General features: G+C 42.6%; 1 pseudogene; it reads left to right on the top strand.

Annotated features, from left to right (window-relative positions):
* The window catches only part of LOC117012848 (peptidyl-prolyl cis-trans isomerase A-like), a 29,451-nt pseudogene extending 5,800 nt beyond the window's left edge, over positions 1 to 23,651 (top strand).
* Positions 23,652 to 23,861: the final 210 nt, after the last annotated feature.

Below are 23,861 nucleotides of genomic sequence, written 5' to 3'. Positions count from 1 at the left end.
TCATGAACTTTGTTACAATGATGTTACTAACATTTTTTTATATCAGAGGGATTATTTAAATTTACTATTTGGAAGTGCTGAAAAGGCTGCATGAAAAAGTTAGACGACCTGAACTTTTTGCCAACAATTCATGGCTCTTGCATCACGACAATACACCAGCTCACACGGCACTGTCTGTGAGGGAGTTTTTAGCCAGTAAAACAAATAACTGTATTGGAACATCCTCCCTACTCACCTGATCTGGCCCCCAATGACTTCTTTATTTACCCGAAGATAAAGAAAATGTTGAAAGGAAGACATTTTGATGACATTCAGCACACCAAAGGTAATATGACAACAGCTCTGATGGCCATTCCAGAAAAAGAGTTCCAAAATTGCTTTGAATGGTGGACTAGGTGCTGGCATCAGTGCATAGCTTCCCAAGGGGAGGACTTCAAAGGTGACCGTAGTGATATTCAGCAATGAGGTAAGTAGCACTTTTTTTAGGATGAGTTCGTGAACTTAATTGCTGGATCTCGTAATTATCGCCATTTTATTTTTCATATTTTTTATTTTGTTTCCCTTCTTCTCCTTAAAAAAGTCCCTTTAACATTTCTTGCAGTACTGTTTTGGTGGTGATGAACTCCTTTAGATTTTTTTGCCTGGGGAACTCTTTATCTGTCCTTCGATTCTAAATGATAGCTTCCTGGATAGAGTAATCTTGGTTGTAGGTCCTTGCTTTTCATCACTTTGAATGTTTGTGCCAATTCCTTCTGGCCTGCAAAGTTTCTGTTGAGAAATCAGCTGTAGTCTTATGGGAGCTCCCTTGTAGGTAACTAACTGCTTTTCTCTTGCTGCTTTTAAGATTCTCCCTTTGGCATCTCAATTATGATGTGTCTTGGTATGGGCCTCTTTAGGTTCATCTCGTTTGGGACTGTCTGTGCTTCCTGGGCTTGTAAGTCCATTTCCTTCACCAAGTTAAGGAAGCTTTCAGTCATTATTTCTTCAAATAAGTTTTCAATCCCTTGCTCTTGCTGTTCTCTTTGTATCGCTGTGATGCAAATGTTATTCATAATGGAAATTCTATGTCTCTATTTAAATTAATGAGGCAAGTCTAAATGTACAATAATCACAATAAATACTTATGTAAAAATGGCAAGGCCTTTAAAATACCATAATCCCAAGGGAAAGTAAGCAAAACTAAAGAAAGTAAGTTATAAGTGGGAAAAAATGTGTCAGAGTGGATAACTGTTGATGCTGGGTGATGGGTATGTGAGCGTTCATTGTACTTGCCTCTCTGTTCATGTGTGCACTTGAGGAAATTCTGTAATTGAAGTGAAAACAAAAACAAAACCACTTGGTTCTGAGCCTTGTTTTTATATTTTGTAGTTTTTGTTTTCATGTTTTATTAAAAATATTTTCAAAGACTGTTCTCATAAAATGGATGAGAGAGAGAAATACACATTTTAATGTTTGAATATGCATAGATGATTGGTCTCCGGAATGCTAAAAAAATCTGAAATTCCAACTTCATCTGAGGAGGGAAAGGAAGAGCACAGGCCAGAGATGGGAAACTTGTTTCTCGTTTTGTCTAGTTGGTTTTAACATATGCTTGTATGACTTATTCATTATAGAAAAACTAATTTTTAAAAGGAAGTATGGGGAAGAGACACTAATCGTATAGTAATTTTGTATACTAAGTAAGTAAAGTAAGTAAGTAAATAACTAAGTAAATAAGAAATCCCACAACCCTCTCCCTGTACCTTTTTGCTTCCTGTCTGGCTAATTCAGAATGAAACTTTAAATTCCAGGTCAAAGGACATCTTCCAAGGTGGGGCACAGAACTTAAGGGCCTAGAGCAACAGTTTGGGGACATAAATGTCAAATGAGCCCAATTCAAGTACAAATTAGTTCAAATCATTAAGGAGTGGTAGGACTGCCTTCCTAACAGAGTTGAATTTGAAAATCTTTTAAAGCACAACAGCAGCCCTAAAATATATATGTGTATGCATAGTCTAGATCTTGGCTCCAGGTTGCAATCCTGCAAAAAAAAGCCTCCCCTCCCCTGCTACCCACCCCGCATAGAATTGATTTTTTCCTTCATTGCACCCCATGGCCCTTTGATCGTATGTCTTCTGACGCACTTATATTGCACTATAATCATTCATATGCCTAGAGAACTACAGTGGTACCTCGGTTTTCGAACGTCTCCATTGATGAACATTTTGGTTTGTGAATGCCGTAAACCCGGAAGTAAATACTTCAGTTTTCGAACACGACTCAGAAGTCGAACATGTCACGTTGCTTCCACTGAGTGCAAGATCCTGAGGCCTAGCTGTCAGCTGTTTTCGAATGTTTCAGAACTCGTGGATTACGTTCGAAAACCAAGGTACTATTGTATAGCTCTTTGGAAAAATAATGATAATTATTGCCATCCTTTACTGAGGGCTCATCAGGAGCCAGGCAATACACCAAGAGCTTTATGCCAATGATCTCACTTGGTTCTCGTAGCCACCCTAGAAATTAGGTAGTTTTTAATCCCCATTTTTTCGATGAGGAAACTGACTCTGAGAGAGATTGAATAACCTGATCAAGGTCAAACAACTAGCAAAAGGGTGGGGGGGGAACCTAGGATTTCAACCCAGGCAGTCTGGCTCCAGAACCCACCTGCTTAACCAGCACTTTATTTTGGAAGACAGGATTTGTGTCCCCATCCTATTGGGACATTCAGTGCCTGGGACCTCAGTTTAAATAAAGAAAAATTACTTTAACAATACTTTATTGGGCAACTACAACATGCAAAGTTTGCTTCCCTATTTCCATAAAGGCAATAACACGGAGTCATTTTTACTATGTTTCACCTGACCCACAAGTTTTTCTCAAGAAAAATAGCTACTGGGGTGGCTGGATGGCTCAGTTGGTTAGAGTACAAGCTCTTAACGACAGGGTTGCCGGTTTGATTCCCACATGGGCCAGTGAGCTGCACCCTCCACAGCTAGATTGAAGACAACGAGCTGCTGCTGAGCTGCTGGAGGGGTGGCCAGATGGCTCAGTTGTTTAGAGCCCAAACTCTTAACAACAATGGTAGCTGGTTCAATTCCTGCATTGGATGGTGGGCTACGGGCCCTGCAACTAAGATGGAAAACAGCAACTGGATTTGTAGCTGAGGTGTGCCCTCCACAACTAGATTGAAGGACAAGGACTTGACTTGGAGCTGATGGGCCCAGGGAAAACACACTGTTCTCCCATATTCCCCCAATTTAAAAAAAAAAATAGGTTGTTTTTTTTTAAAGAAAAATAGCTACTATGTAGATAAACCTTAAAAATTTTAGACTAAGTGAAAGTAGTGTCTGGATACCCTCAGTCGCTGCGAGGAAGACAGTTCAAGTCTAAGGGGGTCTACAGGCACCACTGGTGTTGGTTTCAGGACAGCATCAGGGACTCAAGTCCTCAATGGTTGTTGGCACCAGCAGGAATCCCCAATTTGCTGTGCGGTAAAAAAGGAAACTTTATTCAGTGCAAATAGCTCAACTGTGATACAGCACAGCTGTGAGAACAAGGCTGTGGAACAGCTCAATCGTGTTACAGATCAATTATGAAAGAGCACGGCTGCCAGGCGTCACAGGGGCCACGTGTTCCAGGGGCAAGACGGCCTTTGGGTGAGGCCCCTCTCCAGCTAGACAGCTCTGCTCTACTCCGGTCAGTTCTGGTGAGACATCTTCAGTGTTTCAGCTCCAGCCAGGGAAATGCAGACTTCAGTCATCAGTGGAAAGGAAAAGTGTACTCTCTGAGTGTGGAGACAGAGCCAGGAGTGCTCTTGGTCTCCCATGGAAAGGCGCTGGCTCAGGTAGTAAATGGCCATCAAATGTGATTGGATGGCCATCAGCTGTGGCTAGTTGGCCGTCAGCTGTAACCAGTGAGCCATTGGCCACTAATATAACTACTGTGGCTACGCTAGCAGAAAATGGGGGCTAGCAAGAGGATGGTGGCTGAGCTAGCAAGTGCGGAGTGCAGTAAGGACAGCGGATTGCAGATAGTGTGGCTCCTGCTTCCTGTGTCTCCAACCCAGCCGCCAGCAAAAATATAGTGGTATGACTCCCCTATCTATGGCTCCGTGGGTGCTCCTTTTTGGCCTCACCATGTCCTGCGTTCTTATGTGGGGAGAAGGAGCTGAGACCCAGTACGACCCCCTGCATGACACTGAGCCTAAGGGGAGCGGAATAAGTCCTTGCCCCTAGTCCCTGAATGGGCAGTCCTCAAGCAAATGAGGACTCCAAATTCTCAGTTTGGCTTGTCCAAAAAGCACTGTTCTGATTGGTCAGAATGGAGCTGCTCTGATTGGTCAGAGAAAATGCTAATGGTAAATATAGCTGCACAGCTCTGATTTGATGGGAAAGTCTCAGTTCTGTTCGTTGAAAAAGGATTCCGGGAACTCTTTTATAAGGGTTGGCTCAGATGTCAGGAACACAGTACAGGCAAGCAGTTCAATGCAGGAGGCAGGCAGCTTAGTGCAGACTTATTCCTGAAGCACGGTTTGAAAGAGAAGCCCATTTAGAAATGGCTGCTAGGCTCTGTTTTTAAGTTAACCACAAGGAGTCCTTCTTAGTAAGTATCTTCTTTCTCAGGGTTGACAAGTAGCCAGTGAAAAAAAGACAGCATATTATATGAGTCCATTAATATTAAATATCCAGAATAGACAAATCCATAGAGATAGAAAGTAGAGTAGTGGTTGGCAGGGGATGGATGAGGATGGGTATTTGGGGAGGTGACAGCTAAACGCTATGGAGTTTCTTATTGGGGTGATGAAAATGCCCTAAAAGTTTACTGTGGTGACGGCTTCACAACTCTGTTAATATACTAAAAACCATCGAGTTGTACAATTTAAATTGGTGCATTGCATGAAATGTGAATTATATCTCAATAAAGCTGTTTTTAAAAAGATAAGTATCTGCTGATTATCTTTCCAAATATACACCAAAGATTAGATAATACAATAGATAGAAGATACCGTTAAATAAATAACAGATAAAAATAGATTAGATAACTAGCTAGGTAGATATCTAATAGATAGATGATAGATAGATGGATTTAGACATATTGATTTTCTTCTTTTTCTTCCTTCCAAGACTAGCAACCCGAGAGAATGAAAGATCTATCAACAAATCATGATAGTTACTAAGTTGCTAAGAAGATGGAAAACAAGAAAGAGAGAGTAGTAAGCACCAAGCCACAGATACACAAGTGCTCCCTACACAAGCTCCTTGAGCACTTTCTTGTGAGTTCTCATGTCCCAGATTGTTTGGGTTGTCTGCTACTTCTCTTAGATGTGCACCAAAACTCCCAGCTGTGGATTGTGTTAACATATTGGAGCACAAGACATATTTTACCCAGTCAACCCTCTACTTTCAACTCAAGAAAGAATGCCACAATATAGTTATCCAGAATAGCAGGCAAACCCATAGGAATTTCTTTTATCTTTGGAACACTTTACATAATTTATTTTGCAAGAGATCCACATACTTAATTCAATTTACCATTGGCAACTATTACTATGAGTTCACGCTCCCAGGAGAAAATCTGGAGTTACACAGGGTGCTGGTAGAGGGAATAAGAGGAGAGACAGGAGAAAGAGAAGATTCTCTGAAACAAGAGTCCTGGAGCTCCAAGAGGAAGGGACTCTGTGCCAAGCTGACCTCAACTATAAACCCTCACTGACCCATCAACTATGGACATCTACCATTTGACAGCCCCCAGAACCAAGAGGGAGGAGGGACTCAAATACCTCATAAGGGGTTGAAGGCAAAAGCAAAATCTTGCCCCATAAAAACTAAACAAAACCTTTTGAGGATTTCTCTATGAGCCAAGCCAGTGGCCTCAGTGGAACACTCGGGATTACACTTCAGAATACTAACAATTTCCAGCCACATCAGACATGTTCATGCCGTTCCCTCCACCCAGAATGCCCTCTGTTTCTTCTCTACTTTGCAAAGCTCTACTCATCCTTCAAGACTAGGCTCCTGTGCAGCCTTCTCTGGTTCCACCAAGCAAAGCTAGTATCTCCTTCTTTGGAATTCCCCTAGTGCACCATTCATACTTCACTCATTGTGATATTGTTGGTTCTTCCCGTGTTTGTTTTCTAGAGTATTTCAATGGATTCTTAAGGGTGGCAACTGTTACCACTACCTTCAAGGCACAAAGGGCTGACAATGCCACTGGCACACCTCCTGCTGAACATTACTGAATTATTATTTTTTTTTAAATCCTACAATTAATTTAAAATAGTGTGATTATATTGCACTGTACTTTTTTTTTTTTAGAGCAGTTTCTGGTTTAAACAAAATCGAGAGGGTGATACAGAGATTTCCCAGATGCCCCCTAACCCTACACATACATGGTCTCTCCCATTATCAGTATCACTCATCATAATGGTACATTATTTTTACCAAGGATGAACCTACATTAATACATAACAATCACCCAAAGTCCGTAGTCTACCTTAGGGTTCACTTTTGGTGTTGTATAGTCTATGGGTTTGAACAAATGTATAACGGCATATGTCCATCATTATATCATAATTTAGGGCAGAGTATTTTCACTGCCCCCAAAATCCCCTGGGCTCTACCTGTTCATCTCATTCTCCTATTCCCTGGCAACCACTGATCTTTTTATTGTCCCCATATTTTTGCCTTTTCCATAATATCATTTAGTTGGAATTGTATAGTATATGGTCCTTTAGGATTGACTTCTTTCACTTAGTAATATGAATGTACAGTTCCTCCGTGTCGTTTCATGGCTTGATAGCTCATTTCTTTTCAATGCTGAATAATATTCCATTGTCTGGATGTACCACAGTTTATGTATTCATTCACCTACTGAAAAATATCTTGGTTGCTCCCAAGTTTTGGCAATTATGAATAAAACTGCTCTAAACATTCATGTGCAGATTTTTGTGTGGACATAAGATTCAGTTCATTTGGATAAATACCAGGGAGCACAAATGCTAGACCATATAGTATGTTCCCTTTCGTAAAAAACTGCCAAACTCTCTTCGAAAATGGTGGGTGTACCATTTTGCCTTCCCAATAGCGATATATGAAAGTTCCTTGCCAGCATTTGGTGTCATCAGTGTTCTGAATTTTGGCTATTCTAATGGGTGTGTAGTGTTTTCTCATTGTGGTTTTAATTTATAATTCCCTGATGACATATAATGTGGAGCATGAAAGCATTATTTTTTCCATGAAAGTGTCAAAAATATCACAATGAGTTTGGAAGGTTGTTTTCTCATTTATGCTTTTTACAATTCTAGGAGCCCTGAAGTGAGTGACCTGTGGTTCTCTGGACCTCCCACAGACCCTGTGCATACTTCCAAGTCCTCTACAGAGAGTGTCCAGGAAATAACTGCTGATCAATTGCTACTTTATTGCAAAATTCCTTTGAAATTGATGGGTGCCAGAAAATGCTGGGTTTTCTATAGGAAGACAAACTTGATACTTTTCCATTTCCTTTTCCACCCTAGATTACAGGATGCTGCATGCCCACGCACGTCCTGTAAGCATGTCTCTGCCTACTGACCCAGCACAGCAGCAATCTCTTCCTAACATACTTCTCCCAGGGCTGCTGAATACCCATAATCCCCAGGCAGTAAATATTATGATTCCACACACCTGCGGCACAATTGGAAGGGTTTAGGTTCTGCTTTTTATTAACCCAGGAACCTTAGGAAGGCCCCTTTCCTTCTCTAAGAGCACAATTTCTTCATTATAAAAGAGATATAATAACACCTGCTCCAGTCATTTTGTTAAAATGCTCTGAGTATCAAATTGAAGAATAGACTTTGAAATGTTCATAAATTGTCCAAGGGCAATGCAAATGTAGGAGTTTTGCTATCAGCTTCTCCTGTACAAGTTGCTAAGCCAGACTTGTTATGGGGAATAGTTCCATTTACATGCAAAAAAATATTTGACATAGAATACACTCACTACTATATGAAGCAAGAGCTAAGTAACGCATGGACAAGCCCCATCTTATCATGTAGCAGGGCAGGTTTTTTTAACCTAATCCTTCCTTTGAAAAATTAAAATATAATTCCTTCCTTTAATGTTATTTGAAATTTCAAATAAATAAATAACATAAATTAAATATCATGATTCTGGTATGATCCTCTACCCATCCTCCCCAGCTGAAAGCCACTCTTAGAAATAAGCTATTTCTAAGGGAGGGGGATTAATAATTATAGCTAACATTTATTGAACATCATATGGCAGCCTCTGCTCTAAACATTTTGTGAGTGCTGACTCAGTAACTAACAACAACTTTATTTGATATGTACCAGTATTTCTCCCATTTTACAGATAAAGAACATGAGACATGAAAAGGGTAAGTAATTTGCTAGAACACACAACTAGACAGTGACAGAGCCAGACTTTGAGTCTCTAAATTTGGATAGGTTTAACCAATTCCCTAACATATCACTGAACATTTGAATCAACTTCAAATTAGTTTTTATTTAACAATGGGTAAACCTTTTGAAGCCTTTATGGATTGAGCGGCTGCAATAGGAGTCCCACCGGAGAACGTGATGAGGCAGCGACCCCTGGAAGAATAGCTGCTCTGGGGGCATCGGTTCTCAGAAGCCCCCTGCTTGTACCCACTCAAACCCCACAGAGTCCTCCTAAACAATCCCATAAAATTGGTATTTTTCAATGTTCCTACCTGAGAAAACTGAGTCCAGTGGGACTGATCTGCAAGCAACACAACTGTGAAGCAGCCAGACGGAGATCCAAATCCAGGTGTACTGTGGAGCCACAGTCTTTTCCTGCCTTACCTCGCCCCATTCCAGAGAGAGCCTTTGAGATTCCCAGGGCCATTGACAAACTTGTACAGCCCTGGGTGAGGAGTCGCTCTGAACTCCCATTTCCTGGGACAGAACAGAGATAATTTCCATTATCCTGAGAGCCCAACTCCCTTCAGGGGAATTATCCAGCCTGAAATCTCATGGAAAAAAACAGGGCTCTGATCAGAAAAACGGGGGAGGGAGAAGAAGGGGAATGGACGTTGAATGGTGAGCAGGCAAAACTTAGGAAAGTATTTAGACTGCATTTTATCATGAAGGCTTTAGGCATCTATTCAATCAACAAGTATTTATTGAGTACAAGGCATTATTCTAGGCACTTGAGATATATCGGTGAGCAAAATAGACACAAAGATCCCTGCCTTCCTGGAGATTACACTCTGATAGGAGGAAGAATAAGTCATTTAAAGCCAAGGAAATCACTGTAATAAATTCAGTGTCTGACATGTTATGGGCTCTGAATGTTTGTTGAATGAATAAATTAGAACAAGTAGATCTACCAGCTGACTTCCAGCTACCTCTGAAAGCTCATGGAGAAGGGATTACGGGATTCCCAAATGCTATGTAAAATGTACTCAGTAGAAAAAGAGGCAGATGGCTCTCTGAACTCCAAGAAGGTGATAATAAATAACACCATCCATACTGAAGAACCTACTGCCTGGTGATGTGACATTCTGTGATAGACGCACAGAAAATTGATTTTTTTAAAAATGGACATGCACAACCCCTATTACAATGGTCCTTTTATGGAGCTAAAACTGGATGTCTCTTAAATACTGTTTCTGTTCCTTCAGGGAACTCCTTGCCAGGTTGCCCCAGTGTAAAGAGAAATGTGCTTACTCCAAAGGGAAAAAAGAAGAGCATGAAGTCACCCTATTTTGCAATCAGGGTTCTTCAACAGCCAAATGTGTTTAAACCCAAAATGCTCCCTCCCTAGATGAGATCACGGATGGAGTGAATATTTGCAGATGAGTCGGTGAGCTTTCAGGAAAGGCAAAATTCTGAAATAACAGCTTCAACCCGTGCAGCTCCCTCTGAAATTCTGAATCATTCCAACGGATCCCTACTCCCCAAGCAAAAAAGACACAGTCTCTTGTTTGCTTTAGACCAAAGGCAAAGATGGTGGCCACCGGTGGATATTTACCACCTTCAAAATCATATGTGACATTTTCATTCATTTATGTATTCACTCATCAACAAATATTTTTTGAGCACTGTGTACAAGCATTAGAAGCAGAGGTCAGCAAAAACATGCTCAATTCTACCTCAGGTCGCTCATGGCCTATCCTAGCTTACAGTTTGTACAGCCTACAGATTGGCATCAATCAATCACAAATAAGCATACAATTTCAAGTTGCATGGCGCATAAATATGAAGATTGGACCCAGTGTGGAGGGTGGGGAGGGCAGGGAAAACTTCTGATAAATGATAATTGCAGACAAGTGATAATTCAACTGAAATTTAAAGTACTGAGTAGAATGCACTCAGTGAAGACAAAGGAGGAGGAATCATTCCAGGAGAAGGAACGGACTGTACAAAAGTTAGTAGTGAAAACGAGTGACCCTCGGCATGCCTGAAATACACAAGGGGGTGGAGTGGGAAATGAGCCTGGAAAAGTTGGCAGGGACAGATGTGGAAGAGAAGCCACATGAAGAAGCTTTGTCCTCCTCCTAAGAACAATAAAAAGGCATTACGGTATTAAGCAGAGAGTTATATATGGGTGGAGTAATTGCATACTTGTGTTTTGAATTCATTATAGATATAATATGGAAAAGAAGGTTCAAGACGGAAGGTCATAGAGCAATGGGGAGGCTATTGTGGTAGACCTTGTGATGGCTGATGAACCAGGATGGTGACGGGAGAGGATGAAGGAAAGAACAAATTCAGAACTGTTTAGGTCAAAGGGGCAGAGCTTTCTGATTAATTAGATGCAGGATTGAGTGTGAGAGGGTATCAAGGTCAACTCCTGGATGTCTGGCTTGTATAATTGGATACTCGATGGAATCATTGATTGAGACAGGATCTGGTTTTATGGAGAAGTCAGTTGGTGAGTTTTTGTTGTTGTTGTTTTAATGAATAAACTGTATTTTTTATAGCAGTTTCTGTTGTACAGAAAGTTTGAGAAGAAAGTACAGAGAGTTCCCACACACAGCCTGTCCCACGTTGTTCCATCGTTACTATCTTGCACTGGTACGGTACATTTGTTACAATTGATGAATCAATATTAAAACATGATTATTAACTAAGGCCCACAGTTTACATTAGAGTTCACTCTTTATGTTGTATAGTTCTATAACTATAATGTATAATGGCACGTATCCACCATTGCAGTAGCGTACAGAATAGTTTCACTGCCTTAAATGTCCCCTGTGCTTCATCTATTCATCCATCCGTCTCTCCCCTCAAACTCCTAGCAATCACTGATCTTTTTCCTGTCTCCATAGTTTTGCTTTTTCCAGAATATCAGGTGATTGGAATCGTACAATAGGCAGCCTTTTCAGATTGGCTTCCTTCACTGAGCAATATGCATTTAACGTTCCTCCGTGTTTTTTCATGACATAGTCGCTCATTCCTCTTAGTGCTGAGTATTATTCCATTGTCTAGACGTACCACAGTTTATCCATTCACCTACTGAAGGATATGTTGGCTGCTTCCAAGTTTTGGCAATTATGAATCAAGCTGCTATGAACATTCATATGTACAATTTTGTGGGACATAAGTTTTAAACTCACTTGGGTAAATATCAAGGAGCCTAATTCCTGGATTGTATGGGAAGAGCATGATTTGTTATTTAAGAAACTACCAAACTGTCTTGCCAAGTGGATGTACCAGTTTGCATTTTCACCAGCAATGAATGAGAGTTCCTGTTGCTCCAAATCTTCATCAGCATTTAGTGTTGTTCCTATTTTGGATTTTAGCTATTCTAATGGGTGTGTATCTCATTGTTGTTTGAACTTCCAATTCCCTGATGACATACGATGCTGAGCATTTTTCCACAAGCATATTTGCCATCTGTATATTGTCTTTGGTGCAGTGTCTCTTCAGAACTTTTGGCCACTTTTTAATTGACTTGTTTGTTTTCTTACTGTTCATTTTAAGAGTTTTTTTTATATTTTGGATTAAAAAATTTTTATCAGATGTCTTTTGCAAATACTTTTCACCTAGTCTGTGGTTCATTCTCTTAACAGAGTCTCTTGCAGAACCAGAAGTTGGTGAGTTTGATTTTGAAGTTGTTTCCCTTAAAGTGCCTTTGTGGCACCAAAGGGGAAATGGCAAGCAGGCAGGCAGAAACCCTGGGACAGGAGAGAGTGTGGTGAGGTCCAGGGACCCAAAGAGGAGAGTGTGGCTGGAGCAGAAAGAACAGGACAATGTATTCAGGGATCTGTGGGTGTAAGGGAGGTGTTTGGTCTCTATCCCATTAAAGACTTGACTCTGCAAATTCTGATGAGTCATTTTTAAAACCAAACCTTTCCATTCTGATAGAGTTCATATCATAAGCAAATTTCCTTTTCAAAGGCAGTGAGGAACAAGTCACATCTCAAGGTTCAATCCAATACCTGGGATTGAACATGTGTTTAATCAATATTGTTGAGTAAATGAATTAAATGTCTAATATGTTGTGCGGTGGCATTTCATTCAAAATATATTTCATGAGTTACTATTATGTGCCAGACACTGTACTAGCTGCTGTGAACAAAACAGACTAAGATCACTGACTCCCTGAAGCTTATGTTCTAACAGGAAGAAATAGTGAATAAAATACAAACATAACAAGTAAATTATATCAGACACTAAAGGGATTGTCAAGTTCTAGGAGAAAAGGAAATGTAAACCAAGGTAAGGGAGTGCCCAGTTTGTGATGCTAAATAGATAGCCATGGCATGCGTTGTTGATAGTGACATTTAAAGAAAGATTTGAAGGAGGGAAGGGAATAGCCATGTGGTATCAGGAGAAAGAGCTTTCCAGGGAGAGGAAAGAGCCAGTGTAAATGCCTTGAGGTAGGGAAGTGCTTGTAAAGTTCAAGGAACAGCAAAGAGACCAGGCGGAGACAATGAGGGAGAAAGAAGTAAGACATGAGGTCCTAGCTGCCAGAAGGCCGGATTCCATATGGTCCTGTAGACCAGTATGTGGACCTGGACTTTTCTTGAGTGAAACGGGGAACTGTTGCTGGGTTTTGAATAGGAGTAGCACAACCTGGCTTGCATTTTAAAAGCATCCCTCTAGTCCGTTGAGAAAAATGGAAGGAAGGAGACCAGTTAATGATTGCTGGAATTCAAGCAAGAGAAGGTAGTGGCTATATTCTAAATATATACTGAAGGTAGGATCAACAGGTTTTCCTGACAGATTGGATATAGAATGAGCTAAAGGTAGGAATCAAAGTTGACTTCAAGGTTTTTGATTTGAGCAACTGAAAGGATGAACTTGGCAACTGAACTGAACTGAAACATAAAAGTGTGCAGAGAGAGCACATTTGGGGTGGGGGGACCAGAAGTTCAGTTTTAGAAGTGTCAAGTTTGAGATGCGTGTTAAGAGCTAACAAACAGCAATGTCAAGCGAGCAGCTAGAGGGAGTCTGGGCTGGAGATTTGAAGTTGGAAGTATTCGTGTATAGAAGACGTGTAAACCATGACACCAAGTGAGATCACTTAGTGAGTGGAGATGGAAAAGAAAATACAGAATGGAGCCCTGGGGTTCTCCAACACGTCACTCCTTACCACCTCCACTGCTATACCCTGTTCCAAAACCCGTCATGAACTGCATTTCAGCAGGCTCCAACCAGCCTCCCAGGTGACACACTTGCCACCTTCAGCCCATTCACACAGCAACCAGACTGGTCTCATTAAAGTCAGGGCCCACCACTCCTCTTCTCAAACCCTGCTGTGGAAAACAATGGAGATGTCCATCAACGGACGAATGGATGCGCAAAAGGTGGTGTAGCCATACGATGGAATGTTCTTCAGAAATAAAAATGACTGAAGTGTGGATACGTGCTACAACATGGATGAACCTTAAAAATGTTATGCTAAGTGAAAGACAGCCAGTCACAAAAGATCCCCTATTACATGTTCCGTTTATATGATATGGCCACAAATCCACAGAGACAGAAAGTAGATTGATGGTTGCCAAGGGTTGGAGGGAGGGAAGAATGAGGAGTCATTGCTAACAGGGAAGGGGCCCATAGTGGTGCTGGTCACATCATGCTAAATATCCTAAAAGCCGTTGCATGGTACAATTTAAGTGAGTGGATTGTATGGTCCATAAATTACCTCTCCACGTGGCTATTTAAAAGCCTTGCCATGGGTCCCCACCTCGCGCAGACAGAAGCCTGGCCACTCAGGCCCCCCTCCCCCCAGCCCCGTCTGGCTCACACTGTCTGTCTAAGCTCTGATGTCTACTCCTCTTACTCTCCTGCTCCATCCTCCTGCCCCAGCCTTCCTGCTGTTCCTCAAACAGGCCCACTCCTGACTCAGTCCTCTGCACCTGCTATTCCTCCTTCCTCCATTCATCCGCATACTTCACTCCCTCACCTGTCAGGGTCTCATTTGAACGTCACCTTGCCACCTTGCCAACAGGCCTTCCTAGTCAGCCTACATCTGCCTGTGGTGGCAGTGCATCTCTTTACCATGTTCTTGCTGCCTTTTTCTCCGTTACCTTTCTCACCATCCAGCCTACGATCTATTTACCCATGTTGTTTATTGCCTGTGTCCCGACTAGAAGGTAAGCTCCCATGAGACTGGGAATTTGCATTGGTTTTATTCACTGCTGAATCCACAGGACATAGACCAGAGCTTAGCAGCCAGAAGGCAATAAATAAATAAATGTATCTTCAGTGAATAAATGGTTATCACTGTATGCTGCCTTATGCATACCTCCAGATTGTTTTCTGAGGGTTTTTTTCCTGCAAGTTTTCTACAATGACCAGGCACTACTTGTATTTAGCGGGGAAGAGGGGCTGTTATATAAGGAAAAGAAGTCCTGCCACTGCTCTCCACAGCCCACAGGATGAAATCCTAAACTCCTTAACGGATCCCAGCTTTTTTAAAAGCCAAGCTCCACATCCCCTCCCTACCTTTGGCCAAAATGAGTCCTGTGTGGCTCTGGTTCCCCAAAAAGAAAGTAAATGTTTTCTGAAACAAAAAGAGGGGGGTTCCTTTGCTTAAAAACAGTTAAACAGGGTGTGCCTTGTTTTGTTTTGTCTTGTCTTGTTTTGTTTTGCTAAGAGCCTTCAGCATATTTCTGTGTGTGGTGGGTGGAACTTCGCAAAGGTCATACAGCAGGCAATGCTCCCTGACATACTTGACCCAGGAACCCTTTCCTGGTGGCTGGTCTCCAAGGATTAGAGTTCCACGGAACAAGTCAGGAGCACTGCCCTAGGCAAACAGGACTCCTGGCAATCCAGAAGCATCTCATGCTTCTCAAGATGACGCCGCTGGAATCCTCAACCCTCTCCACCTGCAGAGACCGTGCTCACTCCAGAACCCAGTTCAACAAAGCCCCACCTGTGAAGCCTTCCCCCATCTCCTAACTTTGCATCTTACTCCCCTGTGTTTCCACAGAACTTTATTTATATGATATAGTTTGTGTCATTGTTGTTGCTTGAGCTCTAAAAAGTTGTTTAAATGCCTGTCTCCGACACCAGACTGTAAGCCCCTGGAGGTATCAGGGGGCCTCCCTTACTGGGGTTTTCCCAAGGACAATATGGCACTGGGCTCTGGGAGTGTTTGTGTTCCTGGAACCAATTCTCTGGAGGCAGGTGGACCTCCCTTCATGTGCCAAACAGCCTGGAAGCAGAGCAACTCCATATGCATCCTTTCAATTCCCTTCTCAGTTTCTCGGGCAACGGAGGGGTGAATGTCCTGGATATCTTCTACTTACCGTGTTTCCCCGAAAATAAGACCGGGGCTTATATTAATTTTTGCTCCAAAAGACGTATTAGGGCTTATGTTCAGAGGATGTCATCCTGAAAAATCATGCTAGGGCTTATTTTCCGGTTAGGTCTTATTTTCGGGGAAACACGGTAGTATTCTAATTCTTTATGTTTGAAATTTCTTAGAAAGGTCCCCCATCCAGTTTTATTGAGTCATAATTGACAGGTGACACTGTATTAGTTTCCGGTGTACAACATAATGATTTGATGTATGTATACGTTGCAAAATGATTACCGCAATATTTAGTTAACATCCGTCGCCTCACATAGTTACAATATTTTTTCTCATGATCAGAACTTTGAAGATCTGTTCTTTTAACAACTTTCAAATATATAATTCAGTATTGTTAACTTTAGTCACCAAGCTGTGTATTTCATCCCCTGGATATATTTATCTTATATCTGGAAGTTTGCACCTTTTCACAATTTTCACCCATTTCCCCCACCCCCTACCCTCTGTGTCTGGCAACCACCAATCTGTTCCCTATATCTATGAGTTCTCTTGTTTTTAGATTCCACATATAAGTGAGATCATTCAGTATTTGCCTTTCTCTGTCTGACTTGTTTCACTTAGCATAATGCACTCCAGGTCCATCCACATTGTTGCAAATGGCAAGATTTCCTTCTTTTTATGGCTGAATAATATTTCTCTATCTGTGTGTGTGTGTGTGTGTGTGTGTGTGTGTAAACATTTTCTTTATCCATTCATCCATCAGTGGACACTCAGGTTATTCCCGTATCTTGTAAATAAAATGCAGTGAAGTTTTTGGTTTGTTTGTTTTCTTTGGATAAGTACCCAGAAGTGGGATTGCTGGATCACATGGTAGTTCTATCTTTAATCTTTTTGAGGAATCCCCATCTTGTTTTCCGTAGTATTTACGCCAATTTACATTCCAAGCAATAGTGCACAAGGGTTCCCTTTTCTCCACATCCTCTCCTGTACTCGCTGGGGGGGCGGGGGCTGTTTATTTGTTTTTGTTCCTGTAATAGCCATTCTAACAGATGTGAGGTGATATTCCATTCTGGTTCTGATTTGCATTTTCCTAATGGTTAGTAATGTGGAGCACTTTTTTGTGTACCTGTTGACCATTTGTAGAAAAAGGTCTAGTTTTAAATCAGATGATCTGGACTACGGAATTAACCTGGCCTGACTATGATCTTGTCATGTTGAGCCTGACATCTTACACCAACTGATTAGTTGGAAAAGGAGCTATTTAGAAAATAAAAACTGCCCGCTCTGTGGAAGGAGGGTTGATCTGCTGGAAAAAGCACTGGACTAGGAATTGGAAACAATTCTCTCATTTGAGTCTAACAGTGTCACTAATATTATGAGGGTTTTGGGTCAATCACTTACCTCTTCTGAGACTCTATTTCCTCAAATTCTAAAATGAAAAGATCTTAGACATCCCTTGTTGCTCTAAGACTAAAGGTCAACTTAAAAGGAATAGCCCTCAGGGTACACATTTGCTGAGAACTTTTTTTCAAAACAGTGTGATGACCATATGTGTACATGTGTGTACAGCTCCATGGTCCCTAACCCCATCAACAAGAAAATGGGATCCGATGGGATTACCGTCCCTCTTGCTATTCTCTTCCAAAGTGGTCTGAGGAGGTATGCAGTAATCCTCCCTCTGGGTAAAACATTGGTGACTCAGGTGGAGATAGTTGAGTGTGATTTGCACCCACCCTACACCACCTCCCTATGGGCAAACCATATCCAGAGAGCCCAATCATGCGGCCAATTTAAAACACACGGTCCTCGTGTCCCAGCAGTACTCTCTCTCCTTCCAGGCCTCTAGTCCTGATTTAGTTTGGAAAAATGGTCACTATGGCGATGGTGACCAGCTCTTCCTCCTGCAGGCAAGGAGCTCAAGGGGAGAATGAGTCAATTCCTCCTGGACTTGCAGGAGCCTCTGAATATAGGGAAGAGGAAGCGAACAGAAATCCTAGAGAGACAGTCATAGGAGCCGTCGCCATGGAGCCAATCCTGGGACCCTCCCTGCAAAGCAATGAAGGGTCACTGATCTGCTGAGGGAGGGAGTGCCCCTGAATGGGTGACATCTCAGGCAAGGGAAGGCACCAGATAGCTGTGCTGGCTGAGATAAGATGATTCTCAGGAAGTTTGAGTCACCTTGGGCTGACTCTCTTTTGAAGCATGGAGACCTCGCAGCAGTGCAGCCCAGAGGCAAAGCCAGCATTTCCTCCCATCCTGGGGACCCTGGGAGTCAGAGTTTCCTGTTAGTGTCCTCTGACCTGGGCCGCCACCACCCCTGGTAAGTTTCCCACCCCCTCATTCATGTACTGTGAGTCTGGTATTAACAGGTCTTGGTTTCTCTGCTCATCTTGCATTTGTTTCCTCTGGAATGTTCCAAACCCCTTGTATCACTCTGCGCCGGGAATTGAAACATTCCAGGGGGGAGAGGCTTCGTGTTACTCATCCCTCCGTGTGATTTCCCATAGGAGGATCCAGAAACCTGAATTCTGGTCCAGGCCTACAACCTACTGACAATCCTGGTCAAAGCCCCTCTTGGAGCCTTGATTTCTTGCTATAGCAATTAGAGGAGAGCGGTAGGGTGGAATGACATTGGGAAAACAGACTTTTAGAATTGGAATGATGTTAGGACCTTTATGCCTCCTGGTTAATGCGTGCCATTCCATCATTAGATGGAAAATAAATGCTTTAAGCTGTTATCATTCACATACTCCTTAGTGTAAGTGAAAGATCCAAGTAGATTTCTAATGGGAGCAGAACTAACAGTAAATTACACAAAATTTCCTTCAGGGGATGGAGTAAGCCCTGGTGAGAACTGGAGAAGGGAAGACGCATGACTAGAAGATTCGACTCCACACGTTTTTTTGGCGGCCTAAGGGACTTTCAGAGATTATGACATAAGGGAATATGTGTTAGAGCAAAAAAAGTTGTTGGAAGTCAATCAATCTACCCTTGATTTTCCAAGTAGGGAGACCATGACTTCAGCATCTTACCAAGTTCCTGAAGCCAGGTGTCTCAACTTCATAGCTCACGACTTTGGGCAAGCCACTCAACCTCTCAGGTCTCAGTTTCCTCAACTGTTAAATGGGGATAGCAGTAAGATTTTGAGGAATGAGACTATACATACTATGTCTGGCAATTGTAACTGTGCAATAAATATTAGCGTAATAATAATAACAACAATAATAATAATGCTACCCAGGTCTCCCAACAACAAGTTCTTCCCCCAGAACCACAGCTAAACCGTCCTCCTCATCAACACTCTACACTCTTTTATAAGATTTTTCAAAAACGGAGGTAATATAAAACAGTTCTCCAACCGCAATTTTTCACAGCCACGTTTGCCCAGACCTACTGGTGGTACAAATGGAAACCCATCAATCACGATCCTGCCCCCTCTGTGGGGGTCACTATAGGGAGGTCATTCAAAGAAACAGCAGTGTGAAGCCCGCTGCAAATGGACCCTCAAACTCCCAAAGAGAAATGGGCATGGAGGTGCAATCAGACAGCAAAAGGGGCTGAGGGAAATGCAGACAGATGTGTTCTTGGAGACCTTTCACAGGAGGGAGCAGACTATTTCACGCAAGCCCAGTTCTTGCTTAGAAGCTAATCAGCTGGGAGAGGGAGACGTGCTTACTGGGGAGGACAGCCATGTGCCCTTCCGGCACCAGTGAGCAGGGCATGGGGCGCACAGCCTGCCCGTGGCTGGCTGCCAGAGGCAATGCTAGGGGCCGGCTTCCACTGCTGAGCTGGCCTGCACCCTAAGAGCACTGGGTTTGTCAAAAGAATGGATGTGGGTAGCGCAAACACCACAGGGCTTGGGCATAGTGGGCCTGTCTGTCTGCATTTCAACTCTGGGCTTCACCGTCTGGTGAAAGTGATTCTCCGGTCTCAGGCAGCCAGACCAGAAACAGCAGCGACATGCAGCCTCACCCTTATGTCAAGAGCTTCGCGTGATTCGTGAGCCAGAGCCCTTTGGTGGGGGTAGTGGGCAGAATCACAACAGCTGCCCCTGCCTGCAGGGAGCTTGTTGTCTCTCCTGGAGAAGGAAACCTTGCATCTGAAGCAACAAGAATGAAGTGCTGTCCTCTTGAGCTCTGTGATTCTCATCAAAATTACCATTGTTGACATGAACTCAGCTTTTCTAAAACGGGTATTGAAAATCAGCAATGCTCCTGGAGGCACCTGATAGGAACCTGAGGCTGGGAATGACAAGGTGCTCTTCTGGGAAGATGTAAGGAAACCAGTCATTCACTACCTTTCACACATTTGAAAGATAAAATTAAGTGTACGTTCCTAGTAGTTCTTCCAACCTAAATTGTTAAACCTAAAGTTTGGGTACAAGTTACACAGACTCCCATAGGTTACACATCTTGGCTAACTTTCAATGGACAAGGTATGATTTAGCTCAACTAATATTTTCTCATTATTTGCAGGTTATTTCTTACGATGTTTATTTAGGTTTCTTTTTTGTTGTTGTTACCATTGTCTCATGGTTTAGCCCCGAAGCACAAAATGCATCAAGGGTTCAAAAGCAATTCACTGTGGGATAAAAGTCGTGATGAAAGCAGTGACACAGAGTATACGCAGAATAATGTAATAGAAACATAGAGCATATCTTAGAATAACATAATAAGCACGTTATTAATAAGCATGGTCTCACTGGGAAATTTGACTGAGAATTTATACATACTGTAACTAGTCAATCTCCAGATTTACTAATTTCCTACACAATGCCAAAAAAACATGAATAGGAACTATGGCGATTTATGTCTTAAAACTGAATTGCTTTGGAACAACGATCCATTCCTATCTTCAGTGAATTGTCGGTTAAGAAACTTGTTAAATCAATCACAGGTAAATCAATTAAGTTTTTGTACAACAAGTGCAGTCATGGTTTTCAAGAAAAAAAAAAACAGAAATCTGTCACTAAAGGTGAAGGAGAGACCAAAATGTAGAGTCATCATTCTAAGTTACAATCGAGTAGCAAAAAACAGTTCACACTATTTCTAAGTACTAGGGGGGGCGGGGGGAGAAGAGTTAAAGATCATGACAAATGTTGGCTTAGAATAAAAGCACATGCTTTCCTTTTAATTTAACAATAAATTCCTTTATCAGATGGTACCAATACCAACGTGTAAGGGAAATTACTACTGAGCGTGACAGCAGAGATTTTCACTTGCAATTTGTCTAAACTAGTAGTCATTCTCAGCTGGGGTCAATTTTGCAGCCCCCCCACCCCACCCCCCCGCCCAGGGGACATTTGGCAATATCTGGAAATAATTTTGGTTGTTATAGCTGGGGAGGGTGGGTGAGGAGGCCGTGCTCCTAGCATCTATGTGTAGAAAAGCCAGGATGCTGCTAAAATCCTACAAAGTAAAGAGTCCCCACAACAAAGGAATATATCTGGCCCAAAATGTCAGTAGTGCTGAAGTTGAGAAACTCTGGTCTAAACCACTGATGTGCAGAATATGAATCAGCTATATGGATAGGTAAAGAGAAAGATAGGAGAGGAGGACAGGGAAAGGGAGGGCAGGGGAGGGGAGGGGTGGGAAAAGGTGGGGTGAGAAGGGGAGGGGAGGGAAGGGGCAGGGAGGGGAGGGGAATGAAGAACTTGAAGACTTGTTTTGTCTTTTCTTGAAAAATCCACACTATGGAAAAAGAGTTGTTGTTAAGATAATGGTGATTTTCTGATTCATGATGTTCACAAAGCACCTCAGCCCCCGTATGAGGAAGAAGCGGATGTGTGCGTCACCCTACGTACTCCTGCTTGATCAGCAGAGACATTTCCTCCCATCGTGATTCCATGTTGAAGTAAATCATGAAAACTGTGAATATGGTCAACTTGGGGTCACTGGAAGTTTATCTTTGAAGCTTGTCTATGAAAAAAATGAGCCAAAGTTCAAGATTCTCCTTTTCCCTCCTGCAGAATGCAGGCACTCGGGGCAAGTTACTTTCTTGAGGTTTTGAAAGGAGTATTTAAGTTAAAATTCTTTTGCCTTTATAAAAATTATGTCAAGAAAGGCCACTTGCAGGAACTCAAGTGGCTTATGAGGGTGATGTATCTCACCCATATGTTGAGGATGAATTTTCAAGGCAAAAGCTACATTCCTACTAGGAGCGAATGCCAGGGGCCCAAACAGCAAGCATTAGGGGTGCTCTCTGTTACTGGGTTTCCAAACCCAATGGGGGCTCTTTTATCCTCGACTATACCACTCTTTGGAGTTAACCTTGTGGGGAATGAGCAGGGGCTTTCTAAGGGAACTTAACTGTTTCCTTCCCTTAACTGTTTCCTTCCCCTTCATCTTCCTCTCCTCCAACCAATGGGAGTTTCTAATCTCCTCTTAAGAGAGAATATCTCCATTCCCGATAGGAATGTGGTCACCAGGAGAGTGGAGTAGATCTTCCTACACGGGGTCCCCAGGCAACTGAGCTCCTCATAGAGTCCCGCACACCCCTGAGGTCAGGGGAGCAGCCACATGCTTGGAGGGGGGCAGGTAGAGGGCTGGGAGCCAGCAGACCTGAGGTTTGAGGGCGGGATGCCAAAGCACCTGCCATAAGAACTATGAGACTTCATAGCCACGGGGATATAGCTACAAGGATGTATCAGTGGGTCCCAAAGCAGACTGCAACATCCCTCAGACTGATGCTTCTCCCCACTGTCCCCTGCCTGTGTTAGATAACGGGGGAATGGACTCATACCTTTCTGGAAAGATAAGAAAGGTAGGAGAACCCTAGATTTGAATTTAAGCAAGTTATTATTAATATTATTATTATTATTATTAAAAATAAAAGAAAATAAAACAGGAAATTCCTGCTGTGATTAAGTGGGTCATTTTCTAAATCAGCAAGGTCATGTTCTACTCCTGCGTGGAACTGACCTTCAGAATTTAGACTCTAATGATGCTACTAATGTTAATAATGATTATAATACAGAGCTCCCTGTCTTACAATGCCAAGCACAACGTTTGAACATTTGAGCCCCTATGCACTCCTGAACTTAGTGGAAATAATATAGAAGCTTAGAGGAAGGTGCAGATTTCTATCGTGTAGAGGGTGCAGGCTCAGGAGAGGGCACACTTGCTCCTGAGGCACCGACATCATACAATTCAAAACGCAAACCTGGGTACAGCTGTCCTTGCCTTGGCTTTCATCCTAACTACCACACGTGCTCAATGCCTGTGCTACGAATGTTCTGGCCACCGAGACATTTGGAGAGCCCTGAGAAAAAACATCTGTCACAGGACATTTCCCTGGAGCAGATCACTTGGGCATTGGGGGCTTCAAAAACACTAGAATTTCCTCTGCAGAAATCAGGGAAAAGGCCAGGAAAGAAAAGAGGAGATAGATACAAGACGTTAGAGTTCTGCCTTCCAGAGGCCGCTGCAGGGAGCTGCCAGTGCCCTTTGTTGTTGACAGCGCGCCCTTGGGCTGCGTCTCCTTCAAGCTGTTTGCAAAGTTCCAAAGACAGCAGAAAATTTCTGTGCTCTGAGCGCTGGAGAGAAAGGACGTGGTTATAAAGGTTTCTGCTTTCACAGAATTATTCCGGGATTTATGTGCCAGGGTGGTGACTCCACACGCCATAATGGCACTGGCGGCAAGTGCATCTATGGGGAGAAGTTTGATGATGAGAATTTCATCCTGAAGCATACGGTGGGTCCTGGTATCGTGTCACAGCAAATGCTGGACCCAACACAAACGGTTCCCAGTTTTTCATCTGCGTTGTCAGGAGGGGGGCAGGTAGAGGGATGCCCCCTGCCCATGTGGTTGGATGGCAAGCATGTGGTCTTTGGCAAGATGAAAGAGGGCATGAATATTGTGGAAGCCATGGAACACTTTGGGTCCAGGAATGGCAAGATGAACAAGAAGATCACCATTGCCGACTGCGAACAACTCCAATAATTTTCACTTGTTTTATCTTAACCACCAGACCATTCCTTCTGTAGCTCCAGAGAGTACCGTTCATCCCCATCTGCTCAGAACACCCTATAATCTTTGTGCTGCTGCTGCAGTTCACTGGGTTTCACACTTTCCTTGTTTCCCGCCAAGTCTAGCTGGGATGCAGAGTTAAGTTTACGATTATGAAATAAAAGTTAACAACAACAACAAAAA

The sequence above is a fragment of the Rhinolophus ferrumequinum genome, chromosome 21 (genome assembly GCF_004115265.2).
Source record: "Rhinolophus ferrumequinum isolate MPI-CBG mRhiFer1 chromosome 21, mRhiFer1_v1.p, whole genome shotgun sequence".
In the NCBI taxonomy this organism is placed as follows: domain Eukaryota; kingdom Metazoa; phylum Chordata; class Mammalia; order Chiroptera; family Rhinolophidae; genus Rhinolophus; species Rhinolophus ferrumequinum.
Note: the sequence above shows the minus strand (reverse complement) of the source record. Positions and strands in the feature narration are given on the sequence as shown.